We start from the raw sequence: 12605 nt of genomic DNA on the forward strand, positions 1-12605 counted from the left end.
GGCTTCTTGACTCAGCACTCCTTCCTTTTTTATTAATGTTATTAGCTTTGGCCTTTCCTGGTATTGGAAAATGTAACAAGGCAGTCCTTCACTGAGTATGTCCTTGACACTGTCTTTTTAGGGATGGGGAATATCTGCTTAGCTTGATTTTAAAAACAGAAGGTGATGGATTGTGTTCATATAAAACAATTGGGGAGTAAATAGGGAGAATCAAACATGGGATGACCTAGGGTTTTGAAAAGGGGTGTGCAGGTGGTGTTGTACATCATCCTATAACTCAATGAGTATTTTTCTCCAGTTAAACAGAAACTAGAAGCTTTACTAATATGCTAGGGGCCTGGGGCTGTGTTATTTAGTTTAATAATAAACAAGCAAAAACAAATAACTGAGTCTATGATGAGCTGACTACTAGGGCTGTGTGAAGCTTCAGATGCTGGTTCGATTCGGAGGTCCTCGCTGGTAAGTAGGAGGTGGGAGGGGGGGCTGGAGGAGGGGGAAAGGGGCCATAGGGGGATCCCTGCCAGGCCCCATCCCCTGCCTACTCCCCCAGGCCCCCCTGGCCTGCTCCCATCCCCCCGCCTGCTCTCCCAGCCCCCCCCCCATTGGCTGCCCCGCGCGGCCCAGCTCCCAGTTCTTTAAAAAAAAGCCCCACTCACTGGGTGCTGCCAGGTAGGGGGGTGATCCCCGCTGCCCCCCACTGCCCCAAGCTGTATGGGGGGCTCTGCCACGAGCCCCCCAACCACTGCCCACTTTCCCAGCCCTCTCTATGGCTGTCCTGCCCAGCCCCAGCTCCTGGCTTTAAAAAAAAAAAAGACCCAGACTCACCGGCTGCTACAATGGCCATTAGGGCTTCTGGGGGCTTGTGGTAGAGCTCCCCAGTGGGGATCACCCCTGACCTGGCAGCAGTCAGTGAGTCAGGGCTTTTTTTTTTTTTTTTAAGAGCTGGGTGCTAGGGCCAGGCAGGGCATGGAGGCTCATGACAGACCCCTTCACACAACATGAGGCAGTGGGAGGCAGCAGGGATCACCCCCCCCCCCCACCTGGCAGCAGCCAGTGAGCACTGGGCTTTTTTTTTCAAAGAGCCAGAAGCTGAGGCTGGGTGGGGCATCCACTGGTGGGGCTTGGAGAGCAGGCGGGGGATTTGGACGTTTGGCTGAATCAATTCAGGACAGTGATTCGAATCACTGTCCCAAATCACTGTCCCCTGAATTGGCTGAATCCAAATCCAAAGTGAACGCTAGCTGCTTTGCATAGGCCTACTGACTACCACCTCCAAGGTGAGGCAGGCACCTGGTACCAAAGGGGTTCTGCTGTTACCTCCGCCCCCCCCCCCCCCCGGACAGAATTGCTCCCTGCACCCCTGCATGAGCTACCCTCCCAAACACTCCACCATGGCCCCAAAATGCCCCTTACTGACCTTTATTCATTGTTCCTGTCACTTCATTTGCCCCCTAGCTGTACTCTGTCTCCTGTTATGTCACATATTCCTATGCTCAGTCCCACCCTATCATGCCTCAAATCCATCAGACTCTACCATCTGCCTCATGCCCTACAAGGGCTTAACCTCCCCCCACCCCCAATCCATTGTATCCTCAATAGACTTGTCTGCATCATGCTCTGGCCCCCTGACAACTCACTGACAACTCACTATCCACCCTCATACCCCACTGAAGTCTGCTGCACTCTGAGCATTCAAACCTCACTGCAGTCCCTTACATCATATGGAACCCTAACCCACAATCCTTCTTGTTCCCAACCCTCATTAGATTTTATTTCACCCCCACAGACCTCACCATCCCTCTCAACTGCACACCTCATCTGCCCCTCAGACCTATCAGACCCCAAATGCCCTTATCCTCCTCACCCCACACCACTTTGCAACTCCCTCCTACCTCTGTGTTCTGCACCATTGCACAGCTCAGCTTGCTTTTAGCCCTGCCATTCCCTATTTCTCCCCCTTCTCTGATTTGTTGTGGGTTTGAATCCCCTAGGAACAAAGCCACACACTACAGGTGCCTGGGGAGCAGTGCAGCTTTATTGGATATACTAAGGGGTGAGCAGAGAAACAATTCTACCTTTTATGGAGCAACCCTGAAATTCCATACTACCAAATGGAGGAAAGTGAAAGGGATATTTCATTCAAATGCAATTATTAAAGTATCGAAGTCATTTAAAAGATGCTTCAATCTGTGCACTCTATCACCTAATCAGAAGAAAGAGGAAACAAATTCTATTAAAACAAGTCTAGAGTTCAGATTTATGAAAATTGTATCAGATAGCATAAATTGAAATGATATATTAAAAGGATGCTTATAGCATGAGTGTATATGTGTGTGTGTGTGTTCACTCGTGTATACTCATGCTACAAGCATCCTCTTAATAGTGAGTGTATATGTGTGTGTATGTACACATACACTCACACACACACACATGCTATAAGCATCCTTTTAATATATAATTTAAATTTATGCTATCTGCTGCAATTTCCATAAATCTGAACCCTACACCTGTTTTAATAGAATTTTTGTTTCCTTCTTCCTGTGATTAGGTGATAGAGTGCACAGATTGCAGTATATTTTTAATGACTCTGATACCTTAATAATTGCATTTGAATGAAATATCCCTTTCACTTTTCTCCATTTGGTAACATACAATTTCAGATTTGCTCCATAAAAGCTATTTAACGGCTCCTCAGTGTAATCTTATAAATCAAAAGAAAAAATATCACTTCATCCTGTGTAAGTAAGCTACATGCAGTTGGAATTATTTAAGGTCCCCTCATTACTTTTACCTTTCTAAAACACTAGAAAGGAAATACTGGAGAGCAGGTCTAAAAGTTGATGTTGGATGATTTTTACATTTTCAGCAAAACTCTCTTGTAAGTGGCTTGAAGGAAATGATTGGAACTATGACAGAATCTTGCCTTTCCTTAGTACCCAAATATTATGATTATTAGGTAGTAGTAATGGTTGCATTATAATCCACCTAAAAGTATTTCTAGGGGGGGCTTGTACATGTGATGATTTGACCATGTATACATGACAAAGAGTGAGGAAAATTGCCATTTGTCTAGCATAATGGTGTCACCATGTACATGTGCCAATGTTTTTTCATGTCATAATGTCTTTGAAGGTGGCAACTTAGACCACCTCCTAAGTATTTTAGTTTTATCGTGGCAAATCTATCACATATACATGTCATGTACAGGTCAACTCGCCACTTTACATGTTCTGATGGCCCTTGGACACCAGGTGCCACTGTAACTCACTGGTAATTTCATGTAATTTGCAGTTTGGTTGGCAAGTTTCTTGTGTAATGAATGCTTTATCACAGCAGGTGTAGCTAGAGAACCCAACACAGATCAATTTTCTGCTGATAGATCAATCCTTCTACCTTAATAAGTTAATTAACTAAATGAAAAGTTTGGATTTTTTTTAATGAAACCTGTTGCTTCTGGCTGTCTTGAAACTTACTCTACTGACAGCTACAATGTGTGTTGGTGTGTCAAAGGTCAGGGAGTTTGAACTATGCCAGGCACCCTGGAGCACAAGCCCTGCAATTTTTAATGTAGACTCCTCTGAGGTAATACTATCTGCGTCTCTCAAAGAAACAGTTTCAAACATGGTCCCTGACTTTGGTGTCTCCTGTGTACTGCTGGCATCCAATTTAACACTGCTGACCCCTGTCTTAAATGAGGCTCCTGACAGTGCCAGATCCAGGTCTCCCTCTCCCTGTTTTCTGATCTGTAACAGACATATGTTTTTGCAAGCATCTCCCTCAGCACTGAAAAGTGGGGTTTGCTCAACGTAACACAATCAGAAACTGTCCCCAACTTTCAGGTCTCTGTGTTGGCAAGCAGGTCCCTCATTGCTGAAAAATGGGGTGCACTCAGCTGTATACAGTCAGAAATGCTCCCCAACTTTTGGGTCTCATGTGTACCCCAAACTCTCAATTTGCCCCTGGGCAAAGCATGCCTTCATGGCTTCTTACCCAAACACTAAATTCATGCTCCAGTGGCTAACGTGTGTGTCACTTCCCATCCCCCTGTGGTTATGGATGCCATGGGACACCCCTCATGGCTGAAAATGCCCTCCCTCTCCCCCCCCCACAAACCAAAGCATTTATTGAAAACACAGAAACTTACAAGAATAAAACTTTACTTCCTTTATAAATAAATAACATAAGAAAAATACCCATTCCCCTCCCCACCCCACTATTACAAATGTCCCCTTAGTGTCATCTTCTTTTATGTCTTGAAAACAACAACAGCAGGGGGCCCTGGTTGACAAGCACCTCATGTGATGCAGTGAAAGAAAGAAGACTTTGTCCCATACTCCCAAACTCTTTACTCCCCTCCCCTTACAGAAGTGGTCTGTATGGATGCATCTGTGGTCAAGCGATGCACAGCTGGGTAATTATCAGAGAGAGACAGCATTTAACCTGAATTATCTACACCTACACTAAGCAATTCTTTCACTGTCTCCCCTATTACCATATCCCCAAGGCCCCTGCAACAGAAAACTTAACAACAGCTCGGCTTCTGCCTCTGGCTTGTACTCATGTCCATGCTGCTGTTGGTGAAGGGACTGCGGGGGGGGGGGCGGGGAGCAAACACCCTGTCCCTAAAATGCCCCCTGTGAACACCTGGTTGTGGTGCCAAAATTTGCAACACTTCTGCACCATGTCTGCTCTCCTAGCACTGCACAGCTGGGGGTGGGGGGGGTGGGGGGGGGGAGACATGGAGATGTCTCCCTCCCACTACCTTCTTTTTACCACCATGTCCCTTAGAATTAAAAAAAGGATGGACACTCAGCAACACAATTATTCCCCTGAATCCCAACCTGAAGATCCAGTGGGTACACGCTGGTTACTGATGTCTTAATGCCCCCCCCCCCATTGCTGAGAAATGGGGTGTGCTCACTCAGCATTACAGAATGGGAAATGGTCCCCAACTTTTGGGTCCCATGTGTGCCCCAAAGTGTGCCAACCAGCACCTGTGTTTGCAATCTGGTCCCCCCATCACTCAACAATGGGGTGTGCTCATTGGTACACATTCCCACTTGGTACTCGACCTTCAGGTCTGCAGGCTCTCCTGAAGTGTGCAGCTGCCTGGAGGTGAAGCAAGCCTATAAGGCTCCTGTACATGCCAAACCATACAGCAGCCCAGTACCCTTTCTTTCCATGCAGATCCCCCCTCATTGACAAATGAGGTTTACTCACATTCACACTCAGTACCCCACCTTCAGGTACCCAGAGCCCCTCAAAGTGTACAGGTGAAGCCAGACAAGGCACACTTTAACAGCTCCCCTTGACCCTGCTGAACCTTGCCGTCCCTCTCAGTGTTTCCTCATCTATCCTTGCCAGGCATCTAAAATTGTTACTCCCCTATCCCCCATGTCTGGTCCTTTACACTACAAGGAAGGATTAGGGGGTTGAATGAGCAGTCACCTCAAGATCTATAAATTGTGACCACAGCACACTTTGGGGCATACCCATTGAAACAACCCAACATGTCTGAGGAGCGTGAAAGAACTTAGTAGACATCACCACGTAGGGCATGGACCTTTCCTGAAGTGAAGGGCCTCATTCATGTTTTGGGGTGCTCAGAGGTCATCAACAGTTCATGATCAGCCTGAGGGCCAACTGGCACATTTACATTGATGATACATGTAGAGTATCAGAGTGTGGTCACAACAGGAGCATGGAACAGTGCCAGGACAAGGCAAAGATGCTGCAGGCAAAGTTCTGTAAGGATGTTGCCAAGGCACAGTGCCTGGACACCCCCAATCATCATGTGCTTCATTACCAGTCTCTAAAGCCACTTATGGAGGTACTGGATCGATGTGAAATGCAACTCACTGAGACCACCAGGGTGTCCTCTCCTGCAACCAGTTTGACTGCAGCCAGCTCTCCCACCACACCTGCCACTCATGCTCCTGTCAGTGACTCCAGTTCAGATGACAGCAGACGGGATGGGGGCATGTCACACGCCAGTTCTGAACAGCAGAAGGAGAGATCAGGGACCTCCACCTCCACACAAGGTATGCAAAAGCCCTGGCCAGTGTTCAGTAAACTGCCAGCTAGTTTGAAAGCTGATTATAGTTAGCTGTGAGCTTTTGGGGCAGGGGTTTGTTTTTTTTAACTCCCCCAAGTTATGCCTATATAGCCAACTTCTTTACAGATAATAATGGACCACTCCCCCACCCTCACCAGGCACAAAGTCTCGTGTGTTTTTTGTAAAACTTCTTGGTTTATAGACTGCAGCATTTGCGCAGTGTGTCATTTGTGCAGTGCAAACCATACTTAAATTTGTCTGTTAATCAGATTTGTGTTATGTTTTTTTTCTTTTGTTCCTTTCCTGTTCCGATTACAACCCCCGACTGAGAACTATTAGGTGGATAAGCCAGGCATCTGATATGGGAACAGACAGGCTGGTGAGAAGCCTTAACGAATGTGCATACTGGATCAAAGAACTGGTCAGACAGGTTCAACAGTTTATGGGGATCATTTGTGAAAGCAGCCACACAGCCACAAGGAAACATACAGAAAATAATGATGACTGCCAGGGGCTCTCAGGTGTACTGCTCACTGTCCTGGTGCTGCTGTTCATTGGAACTAGGACATCTGGCCCTGGTGCACCTTCTCATGCCAGTACACTGCCACGGATCTCCTGTATTCAACCACTCACAGTGGTGAGCTCTCAATCAAGCTCTGATTAGAGACTGCCTTGCTGTTTCTAAAAGTTCTTTAATCAAGTTCTTAGATTCATTTTTTATTGCACAAATTTGGTTAATCTATTTTATATTGTAGTAATGGCTTTAAAATAGCCTAATACCATTAAGAATATTGACTCATACTTAGTTGTATTCCTATTCTGTTCTCAGTTTGTATTACTGTTTCATGTTAATAAAGTTTGTCTTTCATGGATTTCTAACTTCAAGGGTGCAGTCCTTGTTTAGATAAGAGTTGATGTGCATTTTGGTAGGGCTAGGGTAGCATTCTGATCTGTAGTCATATAATTTTATAATGTCTGGGTGTTAAATGACACTTTATGTCTTTGAACTTCAGTTGTGGTTGTTGTCCTGTGAAAAGATATCAGGTGACTTTCAGTCACTTGTAATGGCATTTAGTCAGTGAATAAGACACAATCACAAATGATACCACTGAGTGTCCTTTGAAGCCAAATATAGATATGGATCCAGTCCTTGGTGTGTGCCTGATCTAGAGAAGCTGTGGGTATTGCAAGGCATCCCTGATACAGCAGTACCCCAAGACCCTTCTGCCTCACCCCCATATCCAGATGTTGAGTATGAACAGGCAATACACAGAGGGTTTTTGTGCTGGTTTGCAACACTGCACAGACAAGATGCTTCATAACAGCTGTTCCCAGCCTCAGATCAATGCAAAGCCCCCACCAAACACACACACATCCTGTGACATAAGCTCAATCAGCGTCTTCCCTGGGATGAAGCTTCAAAGAAGTAATGCTAATCACAGCTGATAACTGAGGCTGATAACTGATGAGAAAGCAATCCCTCTCCCCCCACACCCCCAAACACCCACTTCACATTGTTAATTTTCATTTAGCTTACCCATGTAAGATACATGCATTCACTATATACTTCTACTAACTGATAAAGACCCATCATCCCTCACTTCCCCCCTCCCCTTCACCTACACCAAAAAATGCTCCTCCAAGCTGGATGAATATTGTTTTTTCCTTTTGCCTCTCCATTGACTCAGTTTGGTGGGTGAGAAGCATGCTCAGAGAGACAGGTTGCAGTGCCCAATGATTTACAACCTGATCTCAGCATATGTGTCCTCCATGCCAAAACCTCTGTACTTTTTAAAGTGATGCATGCCTATACAGGTGTGATCTGTGCTTTAAGCAGACAGTCACGCTAGTGTGGTCCTTTGTGATTCAAGGCAGTGCTATTGATAACTGTAGTCTGACACCAGTTGTCAGCCTAATTGTCCAAAATGTTTGGTGATAAAGGCTCACTGCTGGGAAAACCCGACATCTGTGTGGAGCTTCACTGAAAGCCATTGCTGCTTGGTCATCAATCAGTCCACCCCCCTACAGCCCTTGCAGGACCTGTTTCCACATGCTGGGGCTCTGATGCTGGCTGGGCAAAGTGGCAGGTAGTCTAGCCGTGGAGCAAAGCCTGGGATTGTCAGGTGACCCCAGTAACTAGACCCACCGGAATTCAGAATGCACACCTGAAACTTGACTGTTGAGTGCCCTGAAAGTTATGTAGGTAAGGGCATGCCATGGCAAGAAGGGAGAACCCCAAGAGTGGGACAGGGCTCTGATGCTGGCTGTGCAAAGTGGCAGGCAGTGTAACTGTGGGACAAAGCCTGGGATTGCCAGGTGACCCTGTAGGCAGACCCATCAGAAGTTAGGGTACACACCCAAAACTTGACTGTTGAATGTCCCCAAAGTTAGGTGGGTGAGGGTATTCCACAGCAAGAGGGGGAACACCAGGAGCTGGGTAGGGCTCTGATACTGGCTATGCAAAGTGTAGCTGTGGAGCAAAGCCTGGAATTCCTACCTGACCCCAGTAGTCAGTCCTGTCACTGTTTCAAGTTTTTGACACCAAACAGAGCGGCTCACCTTGGGTCATGGGGCCAGTCTGGGTTGACCCAGGGCATGGGAATTTGCTTTTGTGTTCTAGTAGATTTGTATTTGTGGTGGAGATGTTAAACATTGAAAAGAACTCCAGCAAGTAGCTTGAATTCACGGATCAGGGATACAAGCATTGTGTTCAGTGCACATTTAGTTTTAATTTTAACACTGAAAGCATGACCTGTAAGAAGGGGTTGGTGGTTGGGAGAGCTTGCAAAACTTGGAGTGGGATTTTGATCTTGAGTTCTAGCCAAGGCCTTGGGGTGACCTGCACAAAGGAAGTTCTACAGTTTGACACAAACTCATTGTGGCTGACCTGGAAAAGTGTTGAAAATGAGTACAGCAATTAGTACATTGATTGAAAACACACAGAGACTTATAAGACTAAAACTTTACTGCAAATATAAATGAATAACAAAAGCACAAAAATGGTAAAAAGTGAGTAACTTGAAAACTTCTGAATACCTAGTCCCATATCCCCAAACTGTAAAGCAATAAATAACATGAAACATTTTGGGAGGAGAGATGCAAATGAAGTGACATAATGTTTCAAACTGTCTCTTCCAAAGAGCTGTGGGAACCTTCTTGAACAACTGAGTGCATGCTGCAGTGAAAGAAAGATGATCAGAGGGGTCACTCCTTAACACCAAACTCTTTCTTCACCTCCCAGTACAGCAGATTTCACAAGGGAGACCCGTGGCCTTGTACTGGGTGGATGCATCTGCTGTTGTCAAGTGAGGAACAGCTGGGAGGGCAATTGGGGAGAGAGTCAGCAGTTACCCTTACACATTCAAAAGTACCTTAACCAATACTTTAATGGTTTCCCCTATTACCTTGCCCCCAAGCACACCAGCAACAGCAAATTTACCAATGTCTTCAGTTCTGCCTCTGGATCCTTCTCCTGATGCTACTGGATCCAGACAGCTATGAACCACACAGAAGATTTGAACAGTAAATAAATTTTATTGGAATACAAATGATACTTCATGAAGGATAATGATTACAAAGTAACTACAAACTTTAAAAATATAAGAAATAATGATTAACTGGAAGTCAGAAGACAGAATATATTGCTTACGATAAGCATATCAAATTATAAGAGAGATAAAAAAGAATGTATTAAAATTTACAATTTAGTAAAATATATTAAAGTAGACAACTTTAGCTATTACACACCAGTACCCCCTGCTATAATTTAGTACTAAGAGGTCAAGGGCATAGAATTCTTATGAGGCACACTCTAGTGTATGTTTGCAATTATGAATTTTTGGGCATGTCACGCATAAAAGAGTTACAGGAAACATCTTATCACATTGAGGGAGATAGAATGACATGAAAACTAGATTAATTGAAACAAACCTACTCATGTGTGCAAGCCCCCTAGGAAAAATTGGAGATGATTGAGACAGGTAAAGATATACTTGGGCTAGCTTTAATCTGTCCAGATACCAACAGGAGTGTAGCTACAGTACTGACTGCAACGAATGAATGAAGGCATGAAAAAAAAAAAAAAAAAAAAGAGATGTTTAGTAAAGGCCTTGTTACATGATAATTCCGGGTGACTCCTGGAGCTCTTAACCCCTGGATTGTCTGCACATTAACACCTGAAACTGGTTTTAAACAGTTATTATGCAGCTCAAATATACACCACTACAGGGCAGGATGATCTTTGTTCTGTGCTGCCCAGCTCCTGTTGCCCTAAGGTGCAGCCATTCTAGGCTACACCTTAGTCCAAACACCCCATGTGCCCCCTTTCCCTGCTGTCCCAGATTGGGCCCACTGCCCCCTCCCCCAGCACCCCAGATCCCTGCTTACTGTCACCATGCCCCCTGCTTACTTGTGGCTGCCTACACTGTCTGTCCTGGGGGCAGACTGGAGGCAGGGGGGAGTGCTGGGAGTGGGGGAAACTGGCCCCTGCCTCCTGGGGCTCTTCCAAGGAGGAAGCCCAGAAAGGGAGGTGGGTATGTTGCCCTGTGGGGTCAGGCCAGCTCTCAGGATCTCAATATTGCGCTGTTAGACAGAAGGGTGTGGCACAATTGCACATATACAAAACACACAAATTCGTTAGATGCACACACACACTACCAGCTCAGGCACATACACATCCAAACCAGCCTAGGCACATGCATACCTATCACCAATTCAAGTACATACACTATACACCCCAGAAGTTAGACAAAAATCAATTGTCCATACCCACACACTCAGTACACATACACAGATTACTAATTCATATATCATACACACAATTCCATATATTTATACACACACACCAGCTCACACACATACAACCCACCTACGCATAGATAAGTTCCTAACGTGGATGGCACGGTATGTATGTGTGTGCTTGGGGTACTTGGGATACTTGGGGGAAGGTTAAGGTGAGAGAGAGAATTGAAGTGTAGGGAGTGAAAGTTGCCAGAACCAGGGTTAGAACTGGTAGACTAGAGAGAAAAGCTGGCTGAAGAACTGAGGCTTGAGGTTACTTAAGGCAGATTGGGGCAGACAGCTGAGATATGGGGGGGGGGAAAGATAAGTGGTGGCAAGGAGGAAACAGTCAGGAAACAGACAGAAACCCAACTTGGGGTTTCAAAACAACAGGTTTATTAAACAGTGTCATGGTGGGGTCCTACAGGAGGGCTGTGATCTCCTTAAGCCCCCTCTCTCCATGCCAAGTCGGCCCAAGGGCACCCTCTAATTCTTGCCCGCCACGTCTTTGCTGTTTAAATAAGTTTGGGAGGCTGCCTTATGTCTTCTTAGACATGGTTCATTGTGACTTCTGTCCCCGTGGACTCCCGGGCCCCTCACAGGTCCCACTGTATGATGGGTAATCCCCGGGCACCCTAGCCTTATGGGCTATGCATGGCTCCAACCACCCCTTATACCATGCCCCAAGCCTCGCAGTTGGGATAGACATTTGTCTGTCACATATACACTCGCCCTCTCTGGGGCCTTCTCTGCACTGCTGCCCCCTTCTCTGGGGCCTTCTCTGCACTGCTGCCCCCTTCTCTGGGGCTCACCATGCCCACACTAGGGCTTCTCAATAGTGCCCCCTCTCTGGGGCTCGCTATTCCCGCACTGGGGCTTCTCAATAGTGCCCCTCCTGGGGCTGGGGTCTATGCACCCTGCACACCGCACCCTTACTGGCACTGGGGTCCCCACGCTACTGTGGGTCCCCTATAAGGCCTCCTCCAACCCCTTATAGCTTCACCCAAACCACGGGTGATACAACAACAAAGCAACACACAAGCCCCTAGGCTACAACATAACTTAAAGCCGCCCAGCTAAATCACATGGCTCAGACATCCTAGAGCTGCCATCTTTTACCCAGCTTGAGCTGTACCTGCAGTCAGGCTTCTCTTCACATCATTGTTCCAGGCCTTTCTCCTCTGTCAGTTGGCATGGGACTGCCCTGTCCTCAGCTCCTGGCCTTTATAAGAGCCAGGCCTTGCCCCTTACAGCCAGCTGACTGCTGGCAGGTGTGGGTCATTTGCTGCCTCCAGTTGCCTTGGCAACCCGCAGGTGGGCTCCTTATTCCCTGCTAGGGCTTTTTCTCTAGCAGTTTCTCCTCTTTAGAAGCAGAGCGCCTCGGTGCTCTGCAACAAAAGACAACACACTACACAGCCCCATGAAGTTATTGGTTCCCCCCCCACACACACACACAGATACACACACATACACATACACAAGCACTCACAATGGCAACAGGAGAAAGAGACTCAGTGGAAGGGCTGGAGTCCAGGTGGAGAAGAGAAGCAGAGTCTAAGTCCTTGGTTGAATAGGGGGTAGGGAGTTATAGCTACCTATCCAGGCTGGAAAGTTGTCCTTGTCCAGTAGGTGTTGTCCAGAGAGGGATCACTGACAGGGCCTCTGGGTGGATAGGTGGTGTGGCATGATGCTGGTCCAGATGAAGAGGACATCCCAAAGAGTCAGTCTTCACGACCCCTTTTATGGGGCAGACTATCTCTGATCTCCTATG

General features: G+C 46.5%; 1 long non-coding RNA gene across 1 annotated transcript; it reads right to left on the minus strand.

The window, feature by feature from the left end:
* Nucleotides 1–9002: 9002 nt before the first annotated feature.
* Nucleotides 9003–12051, minus strand: LOC106739217 (uncharacterized). Its single transcript, XR_001372439.3, has 3 exons — nt 11970–12051; nt 9460–9550; nt 9003–9371 (listed from the first exon to the last, which is right to left on the minus strand). It is a non-coding gene; the product is annotated as an uncharacterized LOC106739217 (long non-coding RNA).
* Between the last annotated feature and the right edge of the window lie 554 nt (nt 12052–12605).

The sequence above is a fragment of the Alligator mississippiensis genome, chromosome 1 (assembly GCF_030867095.1).
Source record: "Alligator mississippiensis isolate rAllMis1 chromosome 1, rAllMis1, whole genome shotgun sequence".
Classification (NCBI taxonomy): Eukaryota; Metazoa; Chordata; order Crocodylia; family Alligatoridae; genus Alligator; species Alligator mississippiensis.